Source organism: Heloderma suspectum, chromosome 5 (genome assembly GCF_057233095.1).
Source record: "Heloderma suspectum isolate Gila_16-S chromosome 5, 16-S_ref, whole genome shotgun sequence".
NCBI classification, from domain to species: Eukaryota; Metazoa; Chordata; class Lepidosauria; order Squamata; family Helodermatidae; genus Heloderma; species Heloderma suspectum.
The window spans coordinates 177,693,611-177,704,547 of record NC_139462.1 but is presented as its reverse complement, the minus strand read 5'-3'; the positions used below and the strand labels follow the sequence as shown (position 1 = coordinate 177,704,547).

Here is a 10,937-nt window from a genome sequence, read left to right as displayed (position 1 = left end):
AAGTAATCATTTTTCACGAAACCATTGTTTTACCACAACTTTGTTATTTTTCATTCAGAAAGTCCAACCAACTCTGGTTTTTTTACTTCACATCCACGTATTAAAATATCTCCATTGGATTGGCTGGAAGCTTGTGCTTATTTCTTGAAATAGTTCCCCTGAGGTTACTACACTTGGAGTAAAATGAAGTGACATCTTCACTCTCCCTTAGCCTGTGTAGACTTACAGAAGAGTGCCACTCTAGTCCAACAAGCAGAGTGCTTGAATCTAGACCAAGGAGACCAGGGTTTAAGCCAGAGGTGGGGAATCTCTCTTAGCCCCAGGGCGGAATTCAATTTCAGAGAAGCTTTCAGGAGCTGCATTCCAGTCATGGGCAGGGCCAAAGGCAAAAGGGTTGAGGCCAAAAATCTACCCCCCCCCCACCAACCCAACACCCAGCACATTGTAGCTTAAATCTCTTCCTACCAGTAACTAAGCCTTAGGAGAGGTATTTCAGTCATCTGGAATGGGCGAAAACTGCACAAAAGCTGAGAAACCATGAAATTATCAGTGCTTGGGAGAAAGGGGTGGGGCCCAGGGAAGGGAATATGGCAATCTTGGGAACCAAGGAGGGCCGGATTGGGCACCCAGGGCTGAGGTTCCCCACCCCTGGCTTGAGCCCTGGTTCTTTTGAGCTGCGTCACATATAACATGTGAATAAGAACCAGTTTGCCCACTGTGTGTTTCTCTGGTGAGCATCTAAACATGTGAAGGGGAAGTGCTTGCATTGAACAGATCTTTCTATGGCTCACTGATTTATCACCTGCTTGCTGTATTTTCCAAGGATGGGAACTCTGGCATCTTAGAAGATATTAAGCACCTGAAGGTAACTGAAGAATCTATACCATTGTATAGTCAAGCTCGTTCAGTCATCTTGCTACATATAGTATTGCTGGTCAATCCAAATTTTGATTGTTATTGAGTGTTCTGGATGCTAACATCCTCCTTCTGCCTGAAAAATGCTTAAAGTATGTTCTGCACAGCTATAGCCAATGACTGGAGGGCAAGCTACATGTTACATTAATTGTGTAGCATGTAGCTGAGGCTTATCTTTTTGAATTACTCTACAGTAAGTGCATGCCAAGGGAGAACTTTTTTCTTTTTTAACCCCCACATTGGGAGTGGGGAATTTAGGAAGGAAGCAGTAGGGGAAGGTTTAATCCTCCCCTCCCAGGGTCTGGTGGGCCAGATCTACACCTTGTGTCATATCATTACGATCCCATCATGGTAACGCTATATCCCTCTTGCGCATTTCTATCGTGAAGGACACACAATGGCATTTGTTGCGGTGTTTTGGACAATGTGAAAAGAAAAGCAGGGAAGAACACTACAAAAGCAGTACACTAAATGTGTAATGTGCCCCAACACTTATCAGTGCACATCAACACCGCTATAAAGCAGTAGTGTAGATCGAGCCGTGGTCCCAATTCAAACTGGGGCCATACACACTTACTCGAGAGCAGAGGTGCAGAACCTCCGTCAGGGTGAGGGCCAAATTCCATTTTGGAGAAGCTCTTTGGGGGATGCGGGTGGGGCTGAAATACCGAAAATACCAGCATCTTTTAGCTTAAAGCTCTTGCTGTCAGTAACTAAGTTGTAAGAGAGGCATTTTAATGTTTTAGAATGAGGTGGAAGGACATGCACGAATGCCAGAAAACCACCTAATGATCAGCTGTCAAGGGAAAGGAGCTGGGACCAGGGAAGGGGGTGTGGCCATCTGGGGAACCCTGGAGGGCCAGGTTTGGCCCCCACGTGGGCCAGGTTTGGCCCCCGGGCCTGAAGTTCTACATTCCTGCTTTCGAGTTAACAACAGATACGCCTCAGCTACATACTACGCAATTAACATAATATGCAGTTTGATCCTATGGTCGTGCTTGAGAACAGAGAATGGAGTAGGATGGGTAGGTCAGTTGCTTGCTACAGAGCCCGAAAGTCCTCGTTCAAGACCTATATCTTCCTGATATCCCCCTTTTCTACCACATTTCTAGTGCAATACTGTAGGGAGCATCACCACTCAAACGACCATCTTCAGAGTGATCATCCCATTGTTGGGACAAAGCCCAGTAGAACGCAGGTGAGAATCTAGGCCAGCCTTCCCTAGCCTGTTGCCCTTCAGATGTTTTGGACTACAACTCCCAGCATTCCTGACCATTGGCCATGTTGGCTGGGGCTGGTGGGAGCAGAAGTCCAAAACATATGGAGGTCACCAGGTTGGGGAAGGCTGATCTAGGCTGTTATTCATGATGTTGGTCTACCTCCTTGTTGACCTTTGAACTGTAAGTGTTCCAGCCTCCCATAGGAAGGCATACAAAGCCCAAGGGGATGTTTCAGACATGCAACTCAGGTTGTTTAAAAAAAAACCCACCCCAACCTCTGCAATGCTTTGAAAACTTATCCTCATATGTCAATTCTTCTTTCTGGCAAAAGAATGAAAAACAGACCTTAAAGGCTGATTTTTTTTTTTTTTAAGGGAAGTAGTCATTATAGTATGCTAATAAATCAACTAGCTAGCAGGCTTGGCCATTCTTTTTCTAAACTTACTTTTTATCATTGACTTTGATTTTACAAAGAATTATGGAAAGAAGCATGTTATTTCTTTATTACATTTCTATACTGCCCATTATCCGAAGCTCTCTGGGCGAGTCACAAAAATTAAAATGACAGATTGCAGAATAAAAACAGTATAAAATATAAAAGCTTAAAAATATAGTATAACAATACAACCAGAATAAAACCCAGCAGCAAACCTAGCAGAGATTTAAAATATAGTAACAGATTTAACAGTAACAGATAGTAACACCGGGGGCCACGGTGGCTTAGTGGTTAAGACGCTGAACTGCAGACTGGAAGGTTGGCAGGTCAGCAGTTCGAGACCCGAGTGCTGCGTGACAGAGTGAGCTCCCGTCTTCAGTCCCAGCTTCTGCCAACCTAGCAGTTCGAAAGCAAGAAATTGCAAGTAGATAAATAGGTACCGCCTCGGCGGGAAAGGTAACAGCGTTCCGTGCACCTCGGTGTTCAGTCATGCCGGCCACATGACCACGGAAATGTCTTCGGACAGCGCTGGCTCTTCGGCTTAGAAACGGGGATGAGCACCGCACCCTAGAGCCGGACACGACTGGTTGGGGACACCTTTACCTTTTACCTTTAACAGATTTAAAACTGCAAACTTAAAAGACTTTAACGCTAAAATACTAAAATTCTGGGGAAATAAAAAGGTTTTCACTTGGCTCCAAAAAGAGTATAATGTAGGCACCAGTTGAACCTCTCTAAGAAGCTCATTTCACAACCAGGGTGCCACAGCAGAAAAGGCCCTCTTCCTGGTAGCCACCCACCTCACTTCCTTTGGCAGGGGCTCCTGGAAAAGAACCCCTGAAGATGATCTTAGGGTCTGGGCAGGTACATATGGGAGGAGAAAACCTGGCCCCAAGCTATATATAGGGTGTTGAATGTTAGTACCAGAACTTTGAATCAGGCCTGGACATGGACTGGCAGCCAGTGCAGCTGGAAAAGTACTGACATGATATGATCACGTTGGCTAGTCCCTGATTTTTACTGATGCTGGATGCTTGTAGGGACTCCCCAGAATGAGCAAAACTAGATTTTAATTTTGTGTAAAAGGAAGAATTAGGATTTCAAAGGTTTAACTATTTGAGCCAAAATGTCAACTCACAGTAGTAAATGATGAAATACTCCAGTTATTTTTAAGTTTGCATTCATTTTATTTGAAAACACTGGAGTGTATGGATAACTGGGTATTTTGATTTTTTTAAATTGCTGCTGGCTTCTTATAAAGTTTCAAAATAGCTGATTCTGTAATCTCCCCCCGGCCCCGGCCCTGAACATTTCTTTTTAAACAACAAAATCAAAGATTCCCCTCCCCCAGGCTGACAATTATAATAAAGATGTAAATAGCAGAGCCAGGGATGTTTAAAAATGTTGATTTTCATAATACCCTTCAGGAAGGAACTTCAGTGTACATCGCTGTGCCGCAAGTTGTAGCTGATTCAGTAGTTTCTGGAGAGCCATTGACAAGAAGTTCCCCATGGACCTCAGACTGTTAGTGCTGCTGCAGGAAGCTGTGTCGGGTTACCCACAAGGTTACCTTCTGACTCGAAGAAGAATAAAGCTGAGACTGTCGTGGCCACAGCCCATCAGCCAAGACTGTCATCTTAATACCCTCCCTGAGCTACATACACAGTGAAAAGCCACACTGAAAGGCTTTTTTGTGGCTGCCCTCCCTCCTCTTGAAAAGTAATCACAATCTGAGAGTTTCTTTGGAAGAGCTGTAACTTTCTGTTTCAGCTAGTAGACTGGGGGGTGGGCAAGCTGATCTTAAGGTCCTCACACTGAGGTGGTTGGGCATATTGCAAACTCATCTGCAAATTACAGGAAGGGGGCAGTGTTGCAGTTAGCTAGTTAGCATGGGAATTGGGGGCATAGCGACCCTTGGGATCTCTATAGCCTACAGTGTGGCTTCCTGCTCCTCCCCTTCCTCCCCCCCCCCCGCTTTCCTCCAATGCTGGGAGCACATGGCTTGTTCTCTTGCTCCTGCCTGTGTAATGAAACACAAAATGGCCTGAACAAACGTTCTTGAAACCCTACGCTGTGCCTGCATTTGTGTGTGCAAGACTTCTTGTGAGTAAAGCTGTTTTCTTTCCTTCACAAAAGAAAGATGTGGACTCTTTTTAGCCTTTGTGTGCCTGTGGGACTGGTAAACGGTAATTTTGTTCTGCCTTTTTGTTTTTCCTCTGCTAACTGCCTTTCTAAACCGGAGGCAGCAATACCAAATAATCCCATCAGGTGGCAGCATAATGTAGTTGCAATCCTATGGGTTGTATCCAATGGTGTCCTTCCACCAGTTGAAGGGAGACTGCTGGCAGAATGAATTTTCCCTCCCCCTGCAGCATGGAAAGGGGAGAAGGAAGTAGTGGAAAAACTGCCTAAAGGGAGAAGTTTACTTACACCTACCGGACCAGGTTTAAGATATTAGTACTAGTGTACAAAGCTCTAAACAACTTGGGACCAGGATACCTGAGAGAACGCCTCCTTCCTTACCAACCTGCCCAGTCACAGATGTCATCAGAGGGCAAGTTCCTGGTGGTTCCAGATGGATCTATGACCCAGTTGGAGTCCACTAGGAAAAGAGCCTTCAGTGTGGTGGTCCCCTTCCTGTGGAACTGCCTGCCTTTGGAGGTCAGGCAGGTACCAACGTTGTGTTCCTTCCAGTGCCTCCTGAAGACATTGTTATTTCAGGAAGCCTTCCTTGAGTGACAATGATTTTGGATGTTATGAACATCATGCAGCCCCTCAGCTCCAGTGAAGTGTAGTGGTAAAGGATCCTCTGCCTCTCCTCCAGTGTTTTCTCCCTATGCAACATATAGACTTCGGAAGGGATAACCAGGTCTGCGAGCTTCCAATCTGCTAGTAGCACCTAATAGCGATCAATCACCTTTAGTGGTTGACCTAAGTGTTGTTGACACAAAGACAATGCTCACCCATCCACTGTAGAAAGCTGCACGGAAATGGTCTCCACTTACTCTTTGGTCTACTATCCTGAGCTTTGCATCTCTTACTAAGGCAGAACAACATATCATGAGTGTTTGGCCAGTACTACCAATGAGCAGAGTGTGAAGTCATCAATAGCGGTGGGTGTGCTCCCTGGTGCCTTCCACAATGCATGGTGAGAGCTCATGCTCGTGGACAACAGGGCTTCTCTTCATGCAAACTGCAGACTTACCCCGTGCCTCATCCCTGCATATGCAGGAAGTGTTTAAAAAATTTTTTTTAAAAAAGAAAGAGGACCCCTCAAGAATTGCCTACACTTAAAAAGGGTTATGTGGAACCCTTAAAAAAGGGTATGTGGAAACCCTGTCTCCTCCCCAAGAAGAAAATTCTCCAAAATTCTCACTTCTCCCAGCCTCTTTCAATAGAGTTTGTCCCCCCGCTCCATGCCGAAAATAGAAGAATTGAAATTTTTGGTATAGCACTACTAATTATTACACACCTGTTGTGTGTAGCTTTGCAAGAATGGACTTGGGGTTCCTGATGGATGTGTTGTCTGGAGTCCTGGAATAGAATACAATAAGAGATCTGAGAACACAAGTGTTACTCATCTGCACATCCTATATTGTTTTCAGATTTGACTATTTTTCTGTGCCCTCTCCAGTCTCCAGAGTTCCCACTGAGTACCCATAGTTCAATAGACTTGTTAGCAAAGGGATATAGACCCATGATGATGCATGTCTTTATGGATTCTTGTCCATTGGCCATGCTGGCTGGAGCTGACGTACAAAAACCTCTGGAAGGCACCAGGTTGGGCAAGGCTGGCATAGGCTTAAGCTCCACTCCACTGCCATGTCTACAGCTCTGCCATGAGTTGAGTTGACAGCATCCCAACAACGTAAAGGTTATTCCAGTTCAATATTGTGCCAGCAATATTGGCACAACAGTATTGCTGCACTAGCATAAATCCATTATGCTGGCATAATGGTTTGTTCCATTGGTACAAGGAGACTTAGTAGTGATCCTATCCTTGGCCAGGGTGTTGTAGATGGAGGACTGCATTATTAGCCTTTGTCATTTTACTATGCCATTTTCATTTCTATCAGTTGCAAAATATATTTGTACATGCTCAATGGTTTCAAATATACATCTACACCCATATACATGCATTCGCTGAACATTGTCTAAATGGTGTCTTTTAAAGAGGTATTGGCCTGAGCTTTAAAGATGCTGTTGAGAACAGTGGTGCAGCTAGGGCTGGACCTCAGGGCCAAAGTCTAGGGTCCCACTACCCAACAACCACCCAGAGAGCAGAGGGTAATGGTGTCAGGGTGGACACTGAGCCCATAGAATCCCAGAGTAGTTCTGATTCTGAGGAAGAGCAGTCGCTCCTGGGAGGGGAGCGCGCTCCTCTTTCCCAGGGCCCACAGCTGATGGAGATTCCTCCCACCAGCATTCCTAGTTTAGTTAGCAGTCCAGGGAGTGACCAAGCACAGATAGCAGACTTGGTGGACGCGCGACGCCGACGCAGAGAGCGGCGCCAGATGGAGGGCGCGGAAAGGAGGCATAGTGCCCGGTTGGCGCGCAAACAACGGCTGCACCCAGAGGATCCAAGAGAAAAGGGGAGGGACTCTCCCTAGTCCTTAAGTTCAGGGGCCTGCCAGTTTCAAACGGGGAACAACTGTTCCAACTTAGGGCATAGGTACTGTGCTGCTCAGATCTAGTTGCAAACGGTATATTTGTTAAGTTGTAAAAGAAGAATAAAGCTTTGAAAGGAATCCCATTGTCTGTGTCTGGACTTGGCTACTGGATTAGACTGAGAGAGGCCTCCAAGGAGCCCTTGACAAATGGGACAGTGGCAAGCAGGCCTGACAGCATGGCCATGCCAGGGCACCATCCTTGTTTCATTTTTTTAAAAAAATATTTTATAGTCAGGGAGTGGCTGGCTGGTCATGTACATGGTTACAGATGCTCTATTATTATTACTATTACTATTATTATTACTATTATTATTATTAATAGTCGTTATTTGTACTTATTAGTTAAATATATTACCTCTTAGAGATCACTCTTGCTGATATCACCGTTTTTGCACCAGCTAACATCTGGAAAGGCATCTAGCAAAGCGTTCTCAGCAGTGGCCCCACCCAAGGTTGTGGAATCTGCTCCTGGGGGAAGGGTGCGAGAGACCGGCATTACAACCTTTTCTCTAACACCGTTGAACATTCCAGTTTAGGAAAGCTTTAGGAGGCTAATTTGCTGGTATTGGTGATAAAAGTCCTATGATTTTATTTTTGGCTGTACCATGACTTATAGTTTAAGGTAGGGATAGGCAACCAGATATTTTGGATGACAATTTCCATCAGCCCCAGCCAGCATGGCCAATGGTCAGGAATTATGGAAACTGTTGTCCCAAACAACTGGAGGGCACCAAGTTGTCTACCCCTGGTTTAAGGTATTTGTAATTGCTTGAAACTTGAAATGTTGCTGTAAATAGATCTGTACTTTTCAAAAGATGAGCAGGGTGAAAGCATAACAAACAAACCAGATAATCAATAAAAATGAATCTCTCACAGTACCAGATAGAGGAGAGATCAATTCAACTGCATGAACTGCCTTGCAGAGAAAAGTGATGTAAGAATGTTCTCTCCGGTGCTCCAAAAGCCCGAGTGTCTAAAGTCTTAAAATGCATTTCCTTTCACAAATTTAGTAAAGATTGTGATGTGGAAGACTGGCTAATTTGGCAGGGGCCCACGTGATAAACTGCAATCCATCATGTAAATAAAAGAGGAGCACAGCTGCTCCTCTAAGAGAGACACGTCCCAGGATGTCTTGCTGCCACTAACATTTTCTCTGAGTAGTCTTTTCTTTGTCATAATAAAGTACTCCCTAGCCCACCCCGCTGTTCCAAATATTATAGCTTTCCTAGTAGTCTGAATAAAAAAGTTTCTAAGTTGTTTGGGTCTGATGAATAGCTGACTCATAGATGTGATTATGACAGAGCTATCTATTGAAACGTGGTTGGACTCGATTATTTATAAAGTGGAGGCAGAGGGGATCCAACTTAAGAGCAAAAGGATGGGTGAATGAGGGGAGCTAAACTTCACCCACTTGTAGCTTACCTCCCTACAGTGTGTCTTTCCAGAATCCAGATAATATAATACTGAAGTTGAGGGGCACACTGTTGGGAGCTAAGCTATTTGGGGAAGGTTGGGCACCCTACATCTGCATCTTTGCTCTCAGAATTGGTTCCTGCTTTATATATGATTGAGACTCAGCCGGTGTCAAGGGTAGGCATGGTCGGCCACCGGCTGAGGGCCCACACCCCTGCGGGGGCCCACTAAGAAGACTCCCCTGGAGCTCCTCCTCCTCTTCACCATGGCAACCTGCTTGTTCACCTGCCTCTCACTCTGGCCCGGACAATGGTAGAGTGGAAAAGGCGGAGCAATAGATGCCATGGCCTAATTGTGCACTGGCTCTCTGCCTCTCAAGCAAGCAAATGGTAGCAATGATGAGAAAGAGGAGAAGGAGCAGTAGCAGCTGGTGACAACAGTGGAGAGAAGGTGGACTCTCTGAGGGAGGGGGCCCACTGAGGGTGTCTTGCCCAAGCGCCCTCAGAAACCTGGAGCTGGCACTGTTGGGACTGGTCCTCATTTAAAGAGACACGTCTGCCAGTGTCACATCTACTTTGTCCCTTAGAGAAAGAGAGTATATTAGATAGGGCCAGCATCAGGAGTTGGCATCATCAGGCATTTACTGAGGCCCACACCCCAGCAGAGAGCCCACCACTGACCCCCAGGGACACCTAACCCTGCTGTTCCTCCTCTTCCTTGCTGTTTAAGCCTGGTCACCTGTCCTCTCCACGTGTGTGTGAGCAGTGACAAGAGGAAGGAAAAGGCGCAGCAGTTTCCCCTTGGCTTGCTTGCCTTGCCTGCCTTCTCCTTAAATTTCACCTCCAAGAATCAGATCCTCATGTAAAGTAGATCATAGGGCAGCTTCACATACCTGCAAGCATGTTTTTGCCATCATGTGTAAATGAGGGCTTCCAAATGTGTGTGTGCGCGTGTGCGCACATGCATGCGCTGGCAGGATTTCTGTCCCCTTAACATCTGTGTAGCAGGTATAAATAAGGTAGAAAAAACTTGCCCATCAATGAATCAACATAAAAGGGGGATAAAATTGCATCCACTGATTACATTCAGTGTTCTCTTTTCAAGGCCTGGAGGGCTGTACCCATTTCTTCCTCCCCAGGGCCAGTCCAAGACATTTTGCTTCCCAAGTGTCTGCACTATATGATCCAAATGGTGCTTGAGGATTCTTTGCAATGTTGCAAAGGATGATGGAGTGTATGTGTTTGTGTCAACATTTGCATCTCATGATCTTCCATCTCATGATCTTCTCAAGCAATTGCTTGGAATACAATCTATTTCTTCCATGTGGCTTCCTCCACCAAGTTGCTTTCTTGTTTCATCCCCCTGGGTTCTTATACAAAGTTACCAGTATGTGTGTGCATGCAACCCCATAGGGTAGCATTAGAGAACTGGTCCTTGTAGCTCAACACTTACTGGTGGATTTGGGTTTTCAAACAGATAATCGTATTTCTTGCTTCTATGGAAGATATCAGCATTTGGAAACATAAGTCTGCTGCTTGGTTGATGTCATAAAAATGGATGAGTTAAATAATTTAATTAAGTTTGCTTGGAAGTTGGCATTGGGCAGTGTGTGTGTGTGTGTGTGTGTGTGTGCGCGCGCGCGCGCAAGGGGGGGTGTTCTGTGTCTTTGCTTCCTTGGTTTTTTTTTTTAATGTACAAACGAGATTACTGCAGATAAAACTCAGACAGTAGAAACAATCCTTCCACAGGAGGCTGGGCCCCTTGTAGAGTATATTGCTGTGAAGCTCACAGCATCTTTTGAGCATCTGACATCTTGGGGGCTCAATAATGGATGGGAACAAGTAAACTCTTCAAATGGCAACTTTCCACAACTGTATTCAATTTTGGGTAATGGCATTATTGAATTGTATTCCACTTTCTGGTAAATTTTATTTCCAAATTTCATTTTCATATTGTTTCTATTATCCATCCCTGGGGATGTAAGCAAGACAAGTAGTTTCAAAATATTAACAGACAGAAATATATTAAGAGCATACAGAGATTGGTCTAACATGCAAGGCCAGAGGAAGGAATCTCAGTTAAATTCCAGTACAAACAAATTGAAATTACCCATTGAACTAAATTGGGTGGACATTGGATCAGGCCTTAAAATTGCCATGGATGATCAGCCAGTAGTCAATGTATGTGTCTTCTAGACCAAGGGGGGATCTTCACAACAACGGAATGAGAAGCATGTTGGAGTATTACTTGGATTCATGGAATCGGCTTTGGTCCATCAGGGAC

The 10,937-nt window shown here is 45.1% G+C and overlaps 1 long non-coding RNA gene across 1 annotated transcript in view; it reads right to left on the bottom strand.

The window, feature by feature from the left end:
- Positions 1 to 2,572: 2,572 nt before the first annotated feature.
- LOC146344869 (uncharacterized) overlaps positions 2,573 to 10,937 on the bottom strand; it is a 57,239-nt gene continuing 48,874 nt past the window's right edge. The window contains exons 2-5 of the long non-coding RNA XR_014792344.1: positions 7,597 to 7,709; positions 6,044 to 6,105; positions 3,992 to 4,115; positions 2,573 to 3,181 (exon numbers count right to left, since the gene is read on the bottom strand). This is a non-coding gene — a long non-coding RNA (uncharacterized LOC146344869). The remainder of the gene's footprint in view (positions 3,182 to 3,991; positions 4,116 to 6,043; positions 6,106 to 7,596; positions 7,710 to 10,937) is intronic.